The following is a 22,526-nucleotide window of genomic DNA, read 5'->3' as shown; positions in this document are numbered from 1 at the left end:
AAACATTTTAATCCTTCTATATTGCTCATCATAGGGATGGTGCCAATGGGGAGGCTAGTGGTAGTACCCGGCACTATTTGACCCAACTATTCGGTGTAGGGCATATTAGGGACGGCACAAGAGGGAGGCTAGTGGTAGTACCTCGTGCCCCTTCCCAACTCCACCGGATAGGGAGCAAATAGAATATATAGCATAAGAAAGTTGAAAATGAAAGACAAAGTAAATGAAAATATATAAGAAGAATCAAGTCTAATTATTAGTCACTTGGAAACACACCATAAGGATGAAGTCAATGCAAGATGATATTTAAATAGGGGGAGTGTATTTGAAAAGAATTGACTTTGATCTTTGACATGCTTGTTATTATTATTTTCATGCATGACTTAACACTTAATATATTTTGCATATAGTATGATGTCTTGATTTATGGGTTCTCAATATTTTGTAATGTTTCATGCTTGGACAATTTGATTGAATACATGAATTGCTACATAACATCTTTTGTTTAGTTTTATTGAAAATAAATTTCAGATTTGTCATTCACAATCATTGTTAAAATCTGAAAGCTAAATAAAATTGTAGAAAGGAGAAGAGAAGAATATCTCTATTTAGAGAAAATAAATTGATTTTGATCTATCTTTCTACTCGCCTAACTTTGATACATAATGTCCTAATACTTGTTAAAATATCCTTTATTTTGTATCGAAACTCAAAATTAAACACAAAGATTCTGAAAGTGATTTAATGGTATTGAAATATGTATTTTTCAATCATAATAATTTAAGATGAGCCACAATGTGAAAGATACATATCTCAAATTATGACTTAAAAGGCCTCTATTGAAAATCTTTATGAAATTCAGAATTTGATTTTGTATAAAAGCTTAAACTCCATATGATTACTAAATAAAATGTTAATGTAAGAAAAACAGAATTTATTTTGATTGCTCCGATACGCATCCGAAACATATCTTTTCTTATCATTAAAATGTACCAATATTGGTCTAAATGATGTGTCTTTCAATGATCTTGATTGCAAGTAAATATTTTTAAAATATATGACTTTATTTTAATATTTAAAAATTTATTGAGTTTCATGTATACATTGCTGAAAAATTGTGATTAAGAAATTGAGTTCTATAAATACATATACTTCCATGATCATCTATATGTTTTTTCTCTCCTATATCATTAAAGACTTTCATCAATAGAGTGAATGATCTAAAAGAAAGAAAATGTAAATGCTTTTGAAAGAAACTAAGCTTCAAATGAATTACTTTTGATTAATATTTTCATACATTTTCTCTAAGATTAGGAGAAAGCATAACTTGTTCTTAAAAGATTAAAAAGAGTGATTACTATAAATTGTGAATATTTCTAGATCACTCTACATTCTTGATATCATAAAGTTTCAGCTCTATTCACGTTTATCATTAAAATCTGAAATTCGACAAAAGAAAAGAAAGATTAAAGAAGAATGCATCTTTTAAGGGGGAGCTTTAGATATTCAGTATCTTATCCTAAAGTCACTTCAATTTGATGCATACCTTGCACTTTATGGATTGATTTTGATGAACCTCCTTATATTGCAAGACATGCTTTAATTACCTTGAGATGAGTTCTATAAAGGTTGTCTTATCTCAAACCTTGAGTCTTGTGAAAATAAGCTGAAACTTATAGAAAATATATTTTTGAGATTGACGATTTTATTGAACATTATCTTCAAATTTTAAAACTCTTAGATGGAATGATCAATTGAGGGGGAGAAAGAAAATTTCAGAAGGAGAGGTCTGATGGAACTTAATTGCATAAATTTATAAAGGAGAGAGAAAGAATACTAAATGAAAAGTGATCCTAATACTCTCCAATATGTATCATCTGAAATTTAAATCTGAAAACCTTTATGATACACCTTGAGGCGTGTTATTTGGTTAGTATATCTTATGCATAAATCATGAACCAAATTGCAAGTTGATCTTAAGAGCCTTTAACTTAATGACAAAGGGGGAGAATAACGTGTTGAATGGTCTTGAGTATCTCTTAGAAAATTTATTTTGAAATTCACTAATAAGTCCTAATTAGCTTGCTCTTTAGAACGTCAATTCTGTGCCAATTCATATTTTTATATATGTATCAAATTGTGCTTATTTTCTAAAGGAATAAAAGAACTTTGAAGACATTAAAAATTAATGATCCAACATGATGATATGTCTCTCAAATATATAAGTTTTGATCTTTTACTCTGAAAATTAACTAAAATTGCTCTCATGTTTGATAAAATACTTAATAGATTGGGCAAAAGGTCTTAAATGAACAAGCTTTCATACTTATTATTGAAGAGAGGTTAGATTTCCACTCGTGTTTTCTTTGAATATCATTTGTAGTACTTCTTGGATTAACCTAAGGAAGATTCCACCTACACTTGAATAGAAAACTATCTGTGGTATCAAATTAGAAAACTTCTTGAAATCACATTTAATGTGTTCTGTTCTGAAATTATCTTAATTGGCTCTGATCTGTGCTCATTAATCTGATTCCAATATTATTGCCTTGAGTTATATGATTCATATCCTTGCAATAATTTAACATTCAAATCAGAGTACAATAAGGAAAAGAAATATATGAGTATTCTGATCTTTGTGCTTAATGTTTCCCTATCTTTTTGATGTTGTCAAAAAGGGGGAGAAATATCTAAGTATATGCTCATAATGCTTTATGTTTTGAATTGAATACAAATCAGCTGGAATTGACATATATTGATTATCTTAAGTGAGCATAATGCTTTATGTTTTGAATTGAATACAAATCAGCTGGAATTGACATATAAATCTAAAGCATTATCATGAAGTATGTTTTTTAAATATATATGTTTTCTACTTCATGCAACTTTGCTATGTATTACTTCTAGAAAACAATATCTTTTATATTGCATATACTCCAAGTTTTATCATCATCAAAAAGGGGGAGACTGATGACCCAAAGATTGATTCAAAGATTGATTTTGATGATCACAAAACCTTGAAGTATAAATACTAATGTTTATGTTGCAAGGAGAAAGATATTTATTTTGCAAGGAACATAGCAAGTTGGAAGAATACAAGAAGGCCTCCAAAGTTCTCAAGAAAAGTTGGAAGAAAGCTACAATTCATTGGCCCAAGCTTCAAGTTCAAAGAATTCAAGTTGAAGGAGCAAATTCAAAGAAAAATTCAAAAGAATAGTCCTCGAGTCGACTCCTGGAAGTTTCGAGTCGACTCTGGCACTCTAGAGTTTCAAGGAACAGTGCTCGAGTCGACTCCGGGACTCTACGAGTCGACTCCGACTGAGAACAAACAAAAAGACAGAGAGTTGATTTTCTGCGCTACAGTGATCTCGAGTCGACTCCCAACTTCAGGAGTCGACTCCCAACTTCAGGAGTCGACTCCCAGCTACAGTGCCGGCAGACTACTATTCACAGATCAACTCCTGTTTCAGCCGAGTCGACTCCTACTTCAGCCGAGTCGACTCGAGCACGCTGGGAGGCATAACGGCTAGTTTTTTCTTGATTCCAACGGCTCTATTTTTGTCTCTAATGGCTAGATTTTTGTTGGGACTCCCTCTAAAGCTATAAAATCAAGAGAAGAGCTAGGGGAGAAGGTATGGAAGTGGGAGAAAACATTTAGGAAAGAGATTACAAGGGAAATCTCCCATAAGCACAAAAAGGGCCATCCAAAGAGAAATAGAGAGAAGAAGAGCTTCCAAGTGTATCCTAAAGCTTCCTCTCCATCCGTGTGCTGCCGCGGTGATCCTCTACTTCGTGCCAAATCAGAAGAGGGTCAAGTAAAGAAGAAGTCGAGCTCCTCCATCTTCAAAACTCGTTTGAGGGCTTCTCTTTACTCTATCTGTTTATATTGTTATATTTGCTTGTTTAAGAAGCTTTGATTTGTTTTATTCTTTGTTTTAATATCTTGTAACTTGATTCAATCAAGGGATTAAATCAAGGGGTTAAAGGTTTGTTGGTGAGCCAAAGGGAAAACCAACGGTGTAAGGTTTGTTGGTGAGCCAAAGGGAAAACCAACGGTGTAAGGTTTGTTGGTGAGCCAAAGAAAAAACCAACGGAGATAGGTTTGTTGGTGAGCCAAAGGGAAAAATCAACGGAGATAGGTTTGTTGGTGAGCCGAGGGTAAAACCAACGTGTAAGGGTTTGATTGTGAGCCCGGGAAAACAATCGGGGTTGGTTCTAGTCGGTGAGCCTGTAAAAACCGACCGAGTTCGTTGTGATCTCGCAAAACAACAAGTTGGGTTGTGAGCTTGTAAAACAACCGACTGTAATCTAAGGGATTATAGTGAAATTTCCAAGAGGTCTTGGGGAGTGGATGTAGGTGCTGGGGTGCACCGAACCACTATACATCCTTGTGTTTGTGATGCCTTATCTCTTGTATTTCATGCCTTCCATTCATGCTTGATTGTGTAATATCTCTAGCTTTGTTTTCTATAGAGTTATAAGTGATTTGCTTAGCTTCCACTCCATTCTTACCATACACATAGATTAAAATTGATCATACAACTATAAGTTAGTTTTAGATCAATTGCACCCTAAAGCCATAGTATAATTGCTCTAGCTTAATCTTCCACTGCTTTACTTGTAATTGCCTAGAGCTTAAGTAATTAACATCTTATTATTCCGCTGCATTCTATTCAAAGTAAAAATTAGGGAACATAATTTTTAGAAAACCCAATTCACCCCCCCTCTTGGGTTGTCACCTTGGGCAACAGTGTCGTATCGAGCTCGGTCACCGACTTCTGAAGTGTGTCCAGCTTGTCGATGAGCACATTCGCCAAGCGCTCGGCCCCCTGGGTAGTGGTGCTCATGTCCTTCTGGATGTCATCGTGCATCTTCCGAGTGATGCCCGTGACCTCGCTCATACTGGAGAACTGGGCCTGGATCAAGCTCCGGACATTGTAGATCTCTTTCCGTACATGGGCCGTCATGTTTGTCACGGCAGTCAAGGAAGAGACCAACTCAGAAGATGTGGGTGTAGGAGTGGGAGCAGGCACTGAACCTCGGAGCTCCCGAAGTAGATCATCCCGCAGGTCTCTGACAATCTCCTGCCGCAACTCCAGGAGCTGCTCAGGAGCAATCCGGACCTCCATGGGTGGTGGAGCTGAGGAGGAGGGTCCGGCTGAGGTGGAGGGTACTGGAGTGGAAGGCTGAGTGGGATAATCAGAGTCTGGGTCAGGACTAGGAGAGTGTCTGGTGGTACGTGTGGAGGTAGAAGACTTCCTAACCCATGTCCCCTCGACCTTCCGAAACCCCATCCTGTGTAGGGTCCCCGGACGCATGCGATCTGTCCATCGCAATGCGCGAGAGGGTTCCCCCTCAGGAATAGGGATCTCGGCCTCCCTAAAGATAAGAGTGAACAACATGCCATAGGGGAGGGTGAGCCTAGGTCTATCTAGTGGCTCACATAGGTATCTATATATCATCTTGGGAAAGTTTATGGGGGTATCCTGGAGAAAGTAGTACATGAGGGCTAGGTCCCTCTCAGACACAAAGTCGAACCGTCCGATCTTTGGGAACAAAGACCGAGAAATGATGCTCAAGAGGAGCCGCATCTCAACTGAAAGTGAGCTGGCGAACACCTCATCTAAAGGGGACTGGGGTGGATGCCCTAGAATGGCCGTAAGGGCCTCAGTCCTATCTTCGGGGTGTGTGGGAGCCACCCCTAACTGTGGAAGGTGGAGGATTTGGGCTATGAAATTCTCGGAAATAAACAGTGGGACACCGGCTACGGTTCCCTCTATTCCCCCATCTCCCCTATGGACAGTACCATAGAACTCTCTAATCAGGCCAGGATATGTGGGGAGATCTAGGGAACAAAAGTACTCTAAACCCTGGGCCCTAAGTCTATCTCCTATAGTGAAGCCCTCCCGGGAGAGATAGTCGAAATCGACGTATCTCCCGGTGGAGACCGCCTTCCCGGCACACGGCCTCGAGGGAACGGCCCTCGGCGGGGAACCAGCCGGAGGTTGTGGCCTCACGGGGTCGTTCCGAGCCTTGGAACGCCGCTCGGCACCGGTCGTGGAATGGGGCCTCTTCCGGCTTGGGACAGTGGCTTTGCGAGGCATGGTTGACCTAGAATGGGATGAGAAACCTAATGGACTATGAAAGATCGACGGAAAAAGACCTAGGGGCGGCCGGAGACGATCTAGGAGTCGGCTCTAGGGTTTTGAACAGTGGCGGCGGTGAAAATAAGTATTTTCTAAACGATGGAGTTAGGGTTAAAAAGTCGGATCCCGACTGCGAGTCGACTCCACTGAGTCGCGAGTCGACTCGACCTCGAGTCGACTCAAAAATATGCGCGAGTCGACTCTCCTTATGCGCCTGTTTACCTTGAGTCGACTCTCGACTGTATGCGAGTCGACTCCCCCTCTGCTGCCATTGTTCTCGAGTCGACTCCCGTAAATGTGCGAGTCGACTCCCCCTTACGAGCCGACTCTGAAACTTGCTCGAGTCGTCTCGAACCCTGGCACGCACCTAAAAATCATGCTATGTTCGTGCCGTATGAGGGAAAATCACTAAGTTATGATCTGATTTGATGATCATTGTAAAGAAACTCTAAATTAACCATGATCTAATCATCAAAATCAATGAACTAGTGGAAAATACCACTAGGATGGATCAATCACTCCTAATCCCCTCCTAAGCACACTAAATCTCTCTTCACTTAGGGGTTTTGTAAAAATGTCAGCTAATTGATCATCAGTGCAAACAAATTGTAGTGTCACATCACCATTCAGTACATGATCTCTTATGAAGTGATGTCTTATCTCAATATGTTTAGTTCTTGAATGCTGAATTGAATTTTTAGTTAGATTAATGGCACTTGTATTATCACAATTAATGGGTATTTTATCTTGTTTAATGCCATAATCTTCTAATTGTTGTTTGATCCATAAGATTTGAGCACAACAACTCCCGGCTGCAACATAGTCAGCTTCAGCAGTAGATAAAGCAACCGAGTTTTGTTTCTTGCTAAACCATGAGATTAGGTTTTCTCCTAGAAATTGACAAGACCCGCTGGTACTTTTTCTATCAAGTTTACATCCAGCAAAGTCTGAATCTGTGTATCCTATTAATTTTAGGCTAGATTCTTTAGAATACCATAAACCTATATTCTTGGTTCCTATTAGGTATTTAAAGATTCTTTTGACTGCAATTAGATGAGATTCTTTAGGATTAGACTGATATCTTGCACACATGCAAACACTAAACATGATATCAGGTCTACTTGCAGTTAAATACAACAAAGATCCTATCATACCTCTATATAGCTTCTGATCTACAGATTTACCTGATTCATCTTGGTCTAATTTGCATGATGAGCTCATGGGGGTGCTGATTGATTTGTTTCCCTCCATATCAAACTTCTTGAGCATCTCCTTGATGTATTTGGCTTGACTGATGAAGATGCCTTCTTCAGATTGTTTGATTTGAAGTCTAAGGAAGTAATTCAGCTCTCCCATCATGCTCATTTCAAATTCACTCTGCATCAAATCAGCAAATTCTTCGCAGAGGCGATTGTTAGTAGCACCGAAAATAATATCATCAACATAAATCTGTACTAATAACATATCTTTGTTTTGCCTTTTCAGAAACAGTGTTGTATCTACATTACCCCTAGAGAACTCATGTTCTAATAGGAATTTGCTAAGTCTCTCATACCATGCTCTAGGTGCTTGTTTCAAACCATAAAGTGCTTTGTTCAATTTATAAACATGATTAGGGTATTGATGATTTTCAAAACCAGGAGGTTGTTCTACATATACCTCCTCATTAATATACCCAATTAAAAATGCACTTTTTACATCCATTTGAAATAATTTAAAGTCCTTAGAGCATGCAAAAGCTAGTAAAAGTCTAATTGCTTCAAGTCTAGCTACCGGAGCAAAGGTTTCATCAAAATCTATACCTTCTTCTTGATTATAACCCTTTGCTACTAGTCTAGCCTTATTCCTTATTACAATACCATTTTCATCAAGTTTATTTTTATAAATCCATTTGGTACCTATAATTGAATATTCAGTAGGTCTTTCAACTAGATTCTATACTTTGTTTCTAGTAAATTGGTTTAATTCTTCTTGCATTGCATTTATCCAATTTACATCTTTTTCAGCTTCTTCTATGTGTTTGGGCTCAAAATGTGAAACGAAAGCTAGATGATTGTTTAAGTTCCTAAGGGATGCTCTAGTCCTAATAGGTTGAGATGGATCATCTAGAATTAATTCCTTAGGATGCCCGTGAGCATACCTCCAAGCTTTAGTTAGCCCATGATCCACAATTGCCTCTTGGCTTGATGATGCACCTTCAATTAATTTTTGATTATCATCTTGTAATGTCATCTCATCTATCTTTTCTTCAAGAATTTCAGCATCATCATCAAAATTAACTCTCTTGCTAGAAGAGATGTCACGAGAATCATCAAATACAACATGTATAGATTCTTCTATAACTAAGGTTCTTTTATTAAAGACTCTATAGGCTTTGCTAGTTGTAGAGTACCCCAAGAATATAGCCTCATCAGATTTTGAGTCAAATTTTTCTAGATTATCTTTCCCATTATTATGAACAAAACACCTACATCCAAAGACATGAAAATAGTTTACCTTTGGTTTTCTGTTTTTCCAAAGTTCATAAGGTGTTTTCTTTATAATAGGTCTTAATAAAACTCTATTTAGTATATGATAGGAAGTATTAATGGCTTCTCCCCATAAGTACTTAGGGAGGTTACTTTCACATAACATAGTTCTAGCCATTTCCTCTAGAGTTCTATTTTTCCTCTCCACAACTCCATTTTGTTGTGGTGTCCTAGGTGCAGAAAAGTTGTGTGTTATCCCTTTTTACTACAAAATTCTTCAAATAAATAATTTTCAAATTCGGTACCATGGTCACTTCTAATAGCTATTACTGAAGTATCCCTAGCATTGGTTACTTCTTTATGAAATTTCTTGAAAACTGAAAAAGCTTGATCCTTATGAGTTAAGAACATGACCCAAGTGTATCTAGAATAATCATCTACAATAACTAGACCATATTTATTTCCACCTAGGCTTGTGGTTCTAGTTGGTCCGAATAGGTCCATGTGTAGTAGTTCTAGAGGTCTAGAAGTTGAGACACAATTTATAGATTTAAAGGAGTTCCTTGATTGTTTGCCAAATTGACATGCTTCACAAATTTTATTCTTTTCAAACTTTAATTTTGGCAAACCTATCACAAAATCTCTTTTAACTAGTTTGGATATTGTGTCCATGCTTGCATGACCTAACTTACGGTGCCATAACCAACTAGCATCATTGTCCTTAGTTTCATTAACAACTAAGCATGGGTTGTGTTTGGCAAGATCCTCAAGGTCTACAACATACACATTCCCACGTCTTATTCCTTTAAAAACTAAACTATTGTCATTTGGGTTTGTTACGATGCATAGTGATGGTTTAAACATAACATCATTGCCTCTATCACATAATTGACTAATGCTTAATAAATTATGCTTAAGACCATCAACATATCGAACATTATCAATAAAAGTAGAAGGGGTAATTTGTACTTTACCTATACCAATGATGTGACCTTGGTTGTTGTCTCCAAAAGTCACAGCACCTCCCTTCTTAGCTTCAAGGGTGAAGAATTGATCCTTGTCACCCATCATGTGTCTTGAGCAGCCACTGTCCAAATACCAGCAGTTTTTGTTGACCTTGGCTGCAAGACACTCCTACACAAGCAGATCATATAATCTTAGGTACCCAAGTTTTCTTGAGTCCTTCATGGTTAGTCATATTGGTTCCTTTTGGAACCCATACCCTTTTAATTTTTCTTTTAGTTTTTCCTTTCCTATAGTCACATATGTTTGCTTTATGTCCTACAGTTCCACAACAAAAGCAGGTTACTTTCTTAGTTTTGCTTTCTCCAGCTTTAACAAAGAAGTTACTAAGAAGTTTTTGCTTATTTTTGGGTTTATATCCTAAACCCGCTCTATTAAATACGGCTCGTTGACTATTAAGTATTATATTCAGTTTTTCTGAACTATATGTAAATTTTTCAACCAAAGGTTTGTACTTTTCAAGTTCTTTAGTTAGAGTTTGTTTTTCGGTTTTTAGAATGTTTAAATCTTTTATGACATTCTCGTTTAAGATTTGTTTATTGTTTTTAAGTTCTGAAATTTCTTTAGTTAGTTTTTCAATATCTTTACTCAAGGTATTAGTCTTTTGAGTTAAGAGTTGATTGCTTGTCTTAAGTTCTAAATTTTCTTTGGTGATAGAGTCCTTATCCTTAACTAATTTATCGTATTTATGTAAGTAAGATTGATTAGCTAGCTTTAGCTCTTTGTTCTTAAGGTTTATAGCCTTATATTCTATCATTAATTCATTAAATGCATCATACAATTCATCAAATGTAAAATCTAGATGCGTTTCGGACGTTACCTCATTTTCATTGGCCATGAAGCAGAAATTGGCCTTTTCTTCTTGTTCTTCATCCGATGATGAAAATGATGCGTCGGAGTCCGATAAGGTGGTGACAAGGGCTTTCTTCTTCTTGTACTTGCTGCTCTTCTTTAGTAAGGGACACTCAGCTCTGATGTGTCCCGGCTTTTTGCACTCATAGCAACCAATCCCCTCATTTTCCCTTTCCTTACCTTTATCCTTGCAATAGGAATTTGAGGGGCCTCTCCTTTGATGATAGGACTTCTTGTGGTTGATGAATTTTCTGAATTTGCGCACAAGAAGAGCCTCATCATCATCTCCCTCATGATCCTCTTCTTCACTGCTGCTACTGCAAGATAAGTCCTTGTCAGATGATGTAGATTTAAGAGCTATTACCTTTTTCTTATGGGAGGACTCTTCTTCGCTGTGCTGCTTCATTGTTAGCTCGTGAGTCATTAGGGATCCAAGGAGCTCTTCAAGTGGAAGTTTGTTCAAGTCCTTAGCTTCTTGGATTGCCGTCACCTTGGCTTCCCATGACCTTGGTAGACAGCGAAGAATTTTCCTGACAAGATCACTGTTAGTATAGTTTTTGCCAAGACTTTTTAGGCCATTGACAATGTCAGTAAACCTAGTGAACATGCTAGTGATTGTCTCATTAGAATCCATCTTAAATAGTTCATACTTATGAACTAATATATTTATTTTGGATTCTTTGACTTGATTCGTGCCCTCATGGGTCACTTCAAGTCTGTCCCAAATCTCTTTTGCAGAATTGCAAGTAGAGACTCTATTGAATTCATTCCTATCTAATGCACAGTAAAGCACATTCATTGCTTTAGAATTGAGTTGTGCCTTTCTCATGTCATGTTCATCCCAATCCTTTTCTAGTTTGGGTACAGTGACCCCCTCTACATAGATGGATGGGATGTATGGTCCATTTGATACAATGGTCCACATCTCATAGTCTTGGGCTTGGATGAATATTCTCATCCTAGCCTTCCAATATGAGTAATCGGATCCATTAAAGAATGGGGGTCTTTGGGTGGACTGACCCTCAATGTGGGAAGATCCAAATGGGATTGTCATTTCGATCTTTTACTCTTAGGGTAGAAGAGTTTAGGCTCTGATACCACTTGTTGCCCAGATAGACAACCCAAGAGGGGGGGTGAATTGGGTTTTAAAATAATTTAGGTATTTAAAACGTTTGTGGATGACTAATTAATGCTTTAGCGTGATGATTAATTCGTTACTATGTGTTGTGAATGAAATGAGAGAAATAGAAAGAGACAACCAATCACAAACACAAAGTTTTATAGTGGTTCGGAGCTAACCCTTGCTCCTACGTCCACTTCCCAAGTCTTACTTGGGAATTCACTATAACCCCTTGGATTACAGCTGGTTGTTTTACAAGCTCACAACCTAACTTGTTGTTTTACGAGCTCACAACGAACTCGGTCGGTTTTTCCAGGCTCACCGACTAGAACCACCCCGATTGTTTTTCCGGAATCACAATCGAACCCTTACACGTTGGTTTTAACCTAGGCTCACCAACTAACCTCTACACCCTTGATTCAATCCCCCGATTGAACCAAGCAAAGATAAGATGTAAAGAAAAAGGACAAACAGAAAAACAAAGCTTCTCAAAAGCAGATAAATAACAATATAAACTGAAGAGAGGTTAGAAGCCCTCAAACACGTTTGAGTTGGAGTTGAGTAGGGCTTCTTGAACTTCGGGTCTCCTCTTGAATGTCTGGTCGACTTGAATGCAGGAGGAGTCTTCTTTAAATGCTGGGAAGAGGAAGTTGGATGGAGTTAATGTCGCTCTTCCCTCTTTTCGTTGAAAACCAACTTGCAGAGAATGAAAGCTTGATCTCTTTGAATGGAATGGTGGTTCTCTACCTTGCTACAGTCCTCTGTGGCTATTTAAGCCATCCCCCACGGAAACTAGCCGTTAGAGACCTTTTTCTGCCCGTTCTGCACACTCTGCACAACCTGACAATATGTCCGTTGGGGGGTCGGAGTCGACTCGCGCGATCCGGAGTCGACTCGGCTGTAGCGGGAGTCGACTCATGCTTTTCTGGAGTCGACTCGGCTGTAGCGGGAGTCGACTCATGCTTTTCTGGAGTCGACTCGGCAACTGTTCCGGATTTGAATTAAAGTAACCTCTTCGACTGGGAGTCGACTCGTCTTGACCCGGAGTCGACTCGCCAACTTCTGGAGCTGACTTGGCATTTTCGGAGTCGGCTCATCTCATGAAATCCATGGAGCTAATTTTCAACTTGGCCCACTCGAGTCGACTCGACAATCCTGGGAGTCGACTCGGCGCTCAGAGCCCGAACTTCCGATCTTCTGTCTTTTGGCTCGTCCAGTCTTGGAGTCAACTCGAACTTCTCCGGAGTCGACTCGGCTATCAGTTTCGAAACATAGCCTTCTGCCTTTTTGGTGTAGCGCTGCCTTGGAGTCGACTCGAGCTGTCTGGGAGTCGACTCGGCTCTCAGAGATAGTAAATCGGTCTTCTGTCTTTTTGGGGTCGCGCTGTCTCGGAGTCGACTCGCGTATTGCGGGAGTCGACTCGAATCTCAGAGTCCGAAAACTGCTCTCTGACTTTTGCCTTGTGAACCACTGAGAGTCGACTTTTCCGCTTTCTTTGGAGTCGACCTACCAACCATCGGAGTCGACTCGCGTTCCACAGGAGTCGACTCGAATCTCAGGGTCGAAATTCGCTCTCTGACTTTTCTGTCTGTAACTCCTTGGAGTCGACTCATACTACTCCGGAGTCGACTCGGTAAACATCGGAGTCGACTCGCGCACTTCAGGAGTCGACTCGTTGACAGGTTTTGAGTTGATGCTTTCTGTTTGTCTGTCTATTCTCAGTTGGAGTCGACTCGTACTGGTCTGGAGTCGACTCGAGCCCATGCCAGTGATTCTGATACGCTTGGAGTCGACTCGTAATATCCTGGAGTCGACTCAAGTCTCAGACTTTGGTTCAAACTGACTTCATACCTTATCCAAAATATCTTGAACCAAGTCTAGAAACACTTAGACACGATTTTCACTGAAACACTTAATTGAATTCATTAGTAAACATAAGATATACTCAAATGCTTTGAGCTCATCAAAATCAAATAGGGATTTTAATCAATCACTCCACACTCTTGTATTTCATGCCTTACATTCATACTTGATTGTGTAATATCTCTAGCTTTGTTTCCTGTTGATTTATAAGTGATTGTTTAGAACTTGCTTAGCTTCCACTCCATCCTTACTATTCACATAGATTATAATTGCTCTAGCTTAATCTTCTACTACTTTACTTGTAATTGCCTGGAGCTTAAGTAAATAACATCTTATCATTCCGCTGCATTCAATTCAAGTAATTTAGGTAACATAATTTTTTAGAAAATCCAATTCACCCCCCCTCTTGGGTTGTCACCTTGGGCAACAAGTAGTATCAGAGCCTCGTGCTCCAATATTGATTGTTAATCTAACGATCAAAGAGACAAAGATCATGACAACTCAAATAGATAGTTTTCTTGGAGAGGGACAATTAATTGATAGACCTCCACTATTTAATGGTATAAACTACACACATTGGAAAGCACGCATATGCATTTTCATTCAAGCACATGACTATGATTTATGGAGTATCATAGTCAATGGTCCACACACAAATACTAATCATGATAAGAAAATGGCTCAGCAAAATACAAAAGCCATGAATATTCTATATTGTGCATTAGATGATAGTGACTTAATAGCATATCTTTTTGCATAACTGCTAAGAAAATCTGGAATATGCTTGAAGTTAAATATGAATGCACTAACATTTTTAGTGAAACAAGCTCTGAAGAAGAAGAACAGCAAACAGAAATTGAAAATCTTTGCCTTGTGGGACATGAAGATGAGGTATGTACTAGAACTCAAAGTGATTTCTCATTCAAAGATGAAGTACATGCCGAAACTCAATCTGATTTTACATTTGATGAACTTTATGATGCTTTTTCTGAACTATACTTAGAATATAAGAAACTTAGTTTAAAGAATAAAAAGTTAAATCAGAAAAATCTATCTCTTGCTGAAAGCCATGATATAATTTAGAAAAACAATGAATTGCTTTTAGAAGATAATGAAATGTTAACTAAAGAAGTTAACAAATTTAAGCCTATAGTTAAAAAATTTACTATCAGCTCTGAAAAATTGAACTTAATGATAAATAATCAAAGAGCTGAATTTGAAAAGACTGGATTAGGATATCAACCTTGGTACACACAAAAAGTCTTTAATAACATATGTGCTAAATCCTCCACTGATCATCCTAAAATAGTTTTTCAAAAATCTGATGAACCTAATGAATAAAAACAGAAAATTGAAAATTCATCATCTACTTATGTTAAATCTATGTTTGTTAAATTTAACAAGAGTATGCAGAAATACATTCCTTGTAATCCTAAAACCTGCAAACTAATAAACAAAATAGTTATCAAGAAAATATGGGTTCCAAAAGGAACAATTATAGCTAACCTGCAAGGACCCAAAAGAGCTTGGGTTCCTAAGTTGAAAATATGATTATTTTTCAGCAAGTGTGTCTAGCTATCCAAGGTTCTAATAAAAGATGTTATCTGAACAATGCGTGCTCTAGACACGTGTTAAAGAATTAAATTTAAAATGTAATTAAAAAGAGTGATTAAAATGAAAGAAATAATAAAATAAGTAATTCTTGCATCCTCTCGTATTGAAATTATTTTATTAGTTGATTAAAACATAACTTGCAAGTATTAATCATTTTTGTAAGATAAGTAATATTTTTGGTATGAAAAGAAAATATATCCAAATCACTCCATCTTTCTATATTATGCTTTACTTATAGATGGATAATTTTGTAAATCAATTCTCCTAGAATAACTCTATGAATTTTTTATATGCATGATTGAGAGTTCTTATCAATGGCATTATCTTTTATTGATCTTAGGCATAAGAATGTGAACTTGGTATATTTTTAGATATATGCATTATGAATACCAAGATTAAAGAAGTTAGTTGTGGCATATAAAATCAACTCATACTAGTATGGACTTAATCTCAAAAGACCTTGTCATTAGTTTACTTAGATTAATTTCTGCAAGGTCAAAGTTTTCTACGCATATCATCTAGGAAAACAAACTAGAATCATTTCTAAATCTGAAAATATTGTTTCCATCTCATAGTCCTTGAAAATTCTCAACAAGAACTTATTTGGATCTTTAGAATTGTGAACCTAGGAGATAAGTTTCTTAATTTTGTAATTGTAGATGATTTCTCAAAGTTAATGATGGTTTTGTTCTTGGCACTTAAATTGAAATATTTTCTGCATTGGCACAAACTCACAAAAGGGTTCAAATGAAAAAGGTTTGCAAACTATAAAAATAAAGAAGTCATGGCACAGTTTTGAAAACCAATTTCTTGTTAAGTTTTGCACAGAAAATAATATTGAATACAATTGTTTCTGCACCAAGAACACCATAAGTAAAATAGGGTTAATAGAATCCTTGAAAAAATGAAAAAGACAATGTTGTATGATAGTCATCTACTTAAATGATTTTTGTTAAAAGCTATCATCACTGCTTGTCATACATATGGATTCTATTAGATCTATTTTTGATGAAAACTCCTTTTGATCTTCTGAAAAATAGAAAATGAACTATTGCATATCTTTCATATTTTTCAGTCGTACATGTTATGCTTGATATGTTCTTATAAAAATAATGCCAAACATGATAAAGATACTCCTGTCTTTGGATATCATTCATCAAGCAATGAATATAGAATATTCAATGAAAAGATCCTAGTTGTAGAAATTTCAATTCATTTTATTCTTTATGAGACTAATGATCTTTTATCAAGTCACTAAAATCAGATTATATATGTATATGGTTAATTTTTTTGCTTACATATAACAATCTGAAACTAAAACACCTTAAGAAGAATGAACAAGATTATAATTGGTCAAGTTAAACTAAATCATTTTTGAAAGAGATAGAATTTGAAATCTTACCGATAAAATCTGAAAACTTATTAATAATTAGAACCAAATTGAGTTTTTCAGAAATATACTTAATAAAGAAAAATTGGTGACTACTAAAAGATTCAATCAAGAAAAGATGAAATAGATCTAGATAAAATTCTTGGATGATTAGAAGTAAAGATCACCATTATCATTTGCGTGCCTTATGAGCTTTATATTCTGTCAAATGAATGTATAGAATGCACTCCTATGTGGTTATTTCATTAAAGAAGATCTATGTAAAATAACCACCTTATTTGAAAACACTCATTACAAATATGATAAAGCAATGTGTGATTTGGAACAAGCACCAAAAGCATGATATAAAAGCTTGAGTAACTTTTTGATAGAAAGTAATAGCGATAAATCTATGCATCAAAAAGAAGAATTTGTGATATCTTATTTGCTCAAAGTATATATTGATGACATCATTTTTGGTTCTACTAATAAAGATTGATATGAAGATTTTACTAAGCTCATGCAAGGTGAGTTTGAAATATGTATGATGAATGAATTAACATATTCTCTTGAACTCCAAATTAAGACTAACAAGAAAGGAGATCTTCATTGACCAAAGTTAGTCCACAAGAAAACTCTTATAGAAGATTGGATAATTTGATTAAAACTTAGCTAGCATGTCTTATTGATAATTATCTTAAGCAAATAGAATCTAAGCTAAATTGATTCTGAAAATAAGAAATTGATTTGACCTGGATGAATCTTCCTATTGCCTCACATGCTTGTCCTTGAACCATCTTAGTTAATGAAACTATCTCTTTAGTTCAAGTGACATGTGCTTGCTTATATTTAGGCAATCTCTTAAGTAAAATGACTCAACATTCAATTATTGTCATATCTTATGTTGAGTCATCTAGTTAAGAAATATGTTGTATGAATATTTTGTATCTTTAAGAAACTAATGACTTTTCTTTAAGAAAGAAAAAGATTTTATTAATAATGCACGATCCTTAAGCAAGAAAATGAGAGATTTCAACTTGAAGGACACCTCCACATAAGATATAATAAACATTCACATGCAAACAAGAAAGGGGACCTTCTTCAGCCAAAATTTTACACATAAGAAATCTAGTAGGTATTTGACTTGAAGAATGCAGAATGAATCGGTAATTTTAGATACCTCTCTCATAAATTAGCTGAGCAAAGTCAATAACTTAAATCTTATTGTGGCATGATTAAAGTCTTTAATTATTAATTTCTTGATATCATGTCTATATATGTATTGATTGACTTATGCTTTTACAAATTGTTTCATGGTTTGCCCAAACTAAAATATATCTTTGCTTATGTCATAACCATGAAATACACAAGTTTATGCTTAAAATTTTGATTTAAAATAACTTGTGAGAAGCTATGAATCCTTGAGCATAATGAAAATATTGTTTGCATGATATACATCTATACGATACATAAGATTATTTCTTTATTCTGCTCTTTCATATGAATTACTTGAGAATAACAAAAAGAAAGAGAGATAAAGAAAAGAAAAAAAATATTATTCAAGGAAAGTAAAATTTAAGTAAAGGCAAATACTCCAATCTTAAGAAAAAGCAAAGCAAGCATAATATATTCGGTACATTGTGAGACTTGTGTGAGCATTCTTTTGGAAGGGATAAAATCCGTAATTAATTACACTTAAATAGGGAAAGTTTGAAGTGAACATTTTAACCTTTTTATATTGCTTATCATAGGAATGGTGCCAAGAAGGAGGCTAGTGGTAGTACCTCGTGCCTCTTCCAACTCCACCGGATAGGGAGCAAATAGAGTATAGAGCATAAGAAAGTAAAAATGAAAAACAAAATCAAAATGTTCATTAATTGGTTAAGGAAAGAAATTCAAAAAACAGAAAAATGAAAGACAAAGTAAATGAAAGTATATAAGAAGAATCAAGTCAAGTTTTAGTCACTTGAAAACACACCTTAAGGATGAAATCAGTGCAAGATTATATTTAAATAGGGAGAGTTTATTTGAAAAGAATTGATTTTGATCCTTGACATGCTTGTTTTTAATATTTTAATGCATGATTTAACACATAATATATTTTGCATGAGGCATGATGGTTTGAATTATGGGTTCTCAATATTTTGTGATGCTCCATGCTTGGATAATTTAATTGAATGTTTGAAGTACTACATAAATTTTTTTTGGTATTATTAAAAAGAAATTTCAGATTTGTCATTCACGATCATCTTTGAAATCTGAAAGTTGAATAAATTTATAAAAAGGAGAAGAGAAGAATATCTCTATTTAGAAAAAATGAATTGATTTTGTTTTATCCTTCAACTTGCCTAACTTTGGAACATAATGTTCTAATTCATACCAAAACTCAACATTAAATACAAAGATTCTGAATATGCTCTAATATGTTTGAAATATATATTTTCAATCGTAATGATTTAAGATGAGCTACAATATGGAAGATACATATCTCAAATTATAACTTTGAAAGCCTCCTTGAAAATCTTTATGAAGTTCAGAATCCGATTTTGTATAAAAGCTTAAACTTAATTTAAAAATGCTTATATCGTTACATCTTTGTAACCTTAGTTATATGCTTCAATGATCGCAACATTCAGGAGAATAACTCAATATGATTCCTAAATAAAAATCTTAACTTAAGAAAAATAGAATTAATTTTGATGTCTTGGTTGATTGCTCTGATACGCATCTAAAACATATCATTTCTTATCTTTAAAGTGTACAAAAATTGATTTAAATGATGTATTTTTCAATGATCTTGATTGCGAACAAATGTTTCTAAATATATAACTTTATTTTGATATTAAAAAGATTCATTGTATTTCATGTATACATTGCTGTGAATCTATGAGTAAGAAATTAAATTCTATAAACATTCACCTGAATGATCTTCTATATCCCTTTCTGCATGATTGTTGCTTCCATCACTAAAAGAAAAAGCTATTTTTAAAAGAGTGAATGATCTTAAAGCTAGAAACATTTCAGCTCACTCAAATGATTTTTAAAAGAAAGAAAATGTAATTGCTTTTGAAAGAAATTGAGTTTCAAATGAATTATCTTCTGATTAATATTTCAGTACATTTTCTCAAAGATTAAGAGGAAACATAACTTGTTCTTGAAAGATAAAAAAGAGTGATTGCTATAAATTTTGAAAAACTCTAGATCACTTTACATTCTTGATATCATAGAATTTTAGTTTTATTCACGCTTATCATTAAAATCTGAAATTCAACTAAAAGAAAAGAATGATTAAAGAAGAATGCATCTTTTGAGGAAGAGCTTTAGACATATCAATCTCTCTAGATTTTGCATCTTATTCAAAAGTCACCATCATATCATGCATACCTTGAATATTTTATGAATTGATTTTGATGAACCTTCTTGTGTTGCCATTACTTGTCTTAGTTATATATAGCCTATACTTTGAGTTTAATTCTTTAGAGCGTTTATTATCTCAAATGAATATGATTTGATACTTACAAATATGCTCTCAATGGGTTAAGTTAAAAATATGCTGAAATTTGTAGAAAACATATTTTCAAGATTAACAATTTGAATATTTTATTGAAAATTATCTTCAAATTCTAAACTCTTAAATGGAATGCTCAATCAAGAAAGAGAAAGAAAATTTCAGAAGAAGAGATCATATGGAACTTAATTGCATAAATCCATAACTAAAGGAGAGAGAAAGAATACTAAATGAGAAGTGATCCTAATACTCTCCAATATGTATCATCTGAAATTTAAATCTGAAAATCTTTATGATACACCTTGAGGCTTACTATTTGGTTAATATATTTTATGCATCAATCATGAACCAAATTGCAATTCAAATAGTTGATCTTAAGAACCTCTAGTTTAAAGAAAAAGGAGAAGAATAATGTATTGAGTTTTCTTGAGTATCTCTTATGAACACAAATTTAAAAATAGCTGCTACATATGATAGATCTATAGATTTTAAAACGCACTTAATCGGCAAATCAACTGTTCTGAAAATTATTTGAATACGAATTCCATCTGTCTTTATTAGAAAATCTATTTTGTAATTCACTAATGAGTTCTTATTGGCTTGCTCTTTAGAACTTCAATTTTGTGCCAATTTATTTTTATATGTATCAAAACGTGCTTCTTTTTAAAGGAATAAAAGAAAGTCTTTAAAAGAGCTTTAAAAGAACTTTTAAAGCTTTGAATTTTATGTATGCTCTAAGATATATCATAAATTGCATGAATTCATGTTTTGGTATTTGTGCCGAATGCTTTTATTATCATATAAGAACTTTGAAGTTATTAAGAATTAATGATCCAACATGATGTTATTTTTTTTTGATTTTGATCTTATACTCTGAAAATTAATTAAATTGTTCTCATGTTGCTAAACACTTAATATATTGGGCAAAAGATCTTAAATGAACAAGCTTTCATACTTGTTATTAAAGATCTTTCAAAAAAAGGGGTTTAGATTTTCATTCGTGTCTTCTTTGAATATCAGTCTTGATACTCCTTGAATTAACTTGAAAAAGGTTTCACCTACACTTGATTTGAAAACTATCTTTGGAATCACATTTGATGTGCTCTCATTATAATTTGCTCTGAAATCATCTTAATTGGCTTTGATTTATGCTCATTAATCTTATTCTGACATTATTGCCTTGAGTTATATGATTCATATTCTTGCAATAATTCGACATGCATTGACTGAAAATCAGAGTACACTAAGGAAAAGGAATATTTAAGTATCATTTGCTGCTTTGTGATTAATGTTTCATTACTTTGCAACCTTTTTGATGTTGTCAAAAAGGGGGAGAAATATTTGAGTATGAGTATATGCTCATAATACTTTATGTTGAATACAAATTAGCTTAGATTGAAATATGTTGATTGTGTTAAGCTGATTAAATCTAAAGCATTATCATGAAGTATGTCTTAAATATGCATATTTTCTACTTCATGCAACTTAGTTATGCATTAGTTCTAGAACACAATCTATTTTATATTGCATATACTCCAAGTTTTGTCATCATCAGAAAGGGAGAGATTGCTGATCCAAAGATTGATTTTGATGATCACAAAATCTTGAAGTATAATTACTAATGTTTGTGTTGCAAGAATAAAGATATTTATTTTGCAAGGAACATAACAAGTTGGAAGAATAGAAGAAGGCCACAAAAGCTCTCAAAAAGTTGAAAGAAAGCTATACTTCATTGGCCCAAGTTGCAAGTTCAAAGGATTCAAGTTGGAGGAGCAAATTCAAAGAAAAATTCAAAAGAATAGTCCTCGAGTCGACTCCTGGAAGTTCAGAGTCGACTCTGGCACTCTGAAGTTTCAAGGAATAGTGCTCGAGTTGACTTCGGAACTCTACGAGTCGACTCCGACTAAGAACAGATAAAAAGATAGAGAGTTGATTTTTAGCGCTACAGTGCTCGAATCGACTCCAACTATAGTCGAGTCGACTCCCAGCTACAGTGCCGGCAGACTCCTATTCACAAGTCGACTCCTGCTTCAGCCGAGTCGACTCCTGCTTCAGCCGAGTCGACTCGAGCACGCTGGGAGGCATAACAGCTAGTTTTTTCTCAACTCCAACAGCTCTATTTTTGTCTCTAACGGCTAGATCTTTATTCCCATGCCATCCAAAGCTATAAAATCAAGGAGAGAGCTAGAGGAGAAGTTAAGGAAGTGGGAGAAAACACATAGGAAAGAGATTTCAAAGAGATTTCAAGAGAAACCTTCCAAAAGCACAAAAGGGCCATTCAAAGCAAAAGAGAGAGAAAAAGAGCATCCGAGTGAATCCCAAAGCTTCCTCTCCAACTGTGTGCTACCTCAGTGATCCTCTAACTCGTGCAAAATCAGAAGAGGGTCAAGTAAAGAAGAAGCCGAATTCCTTCATTTGCAAAACTTGGTTGAGGGCTTCTTCTCTTTACTCTATTTGTTTATATTTGCTATATCTGTTTGTTTAAGAAGCTTGTATTTGCTTTAAATTCTTGTTCTAATATCTTGTAACTTGATTCAATCAAGGGATTGAATCAAGGGGTTAA

The sequence above is a fragment of the Phoenix dactylifera genome, chromosome 7 (genome assembly GCF_051530095.1).
Source record: "Phoenix dactylifera cultivar Ajwa chromosome 7, Ajwa_hap1_PhDact_Kaust_v1.1, whole genome shotgun sequence".
Lineage (NCBI taxonomy): Eukaryota > Viridiplantae > Streptophyta > Magnoliopsida > Arecales > Arecaceae > Phoenix > Phoenix dactylifera.
This window is presented reverse-complemented; position numbering follows the sequence as displayed.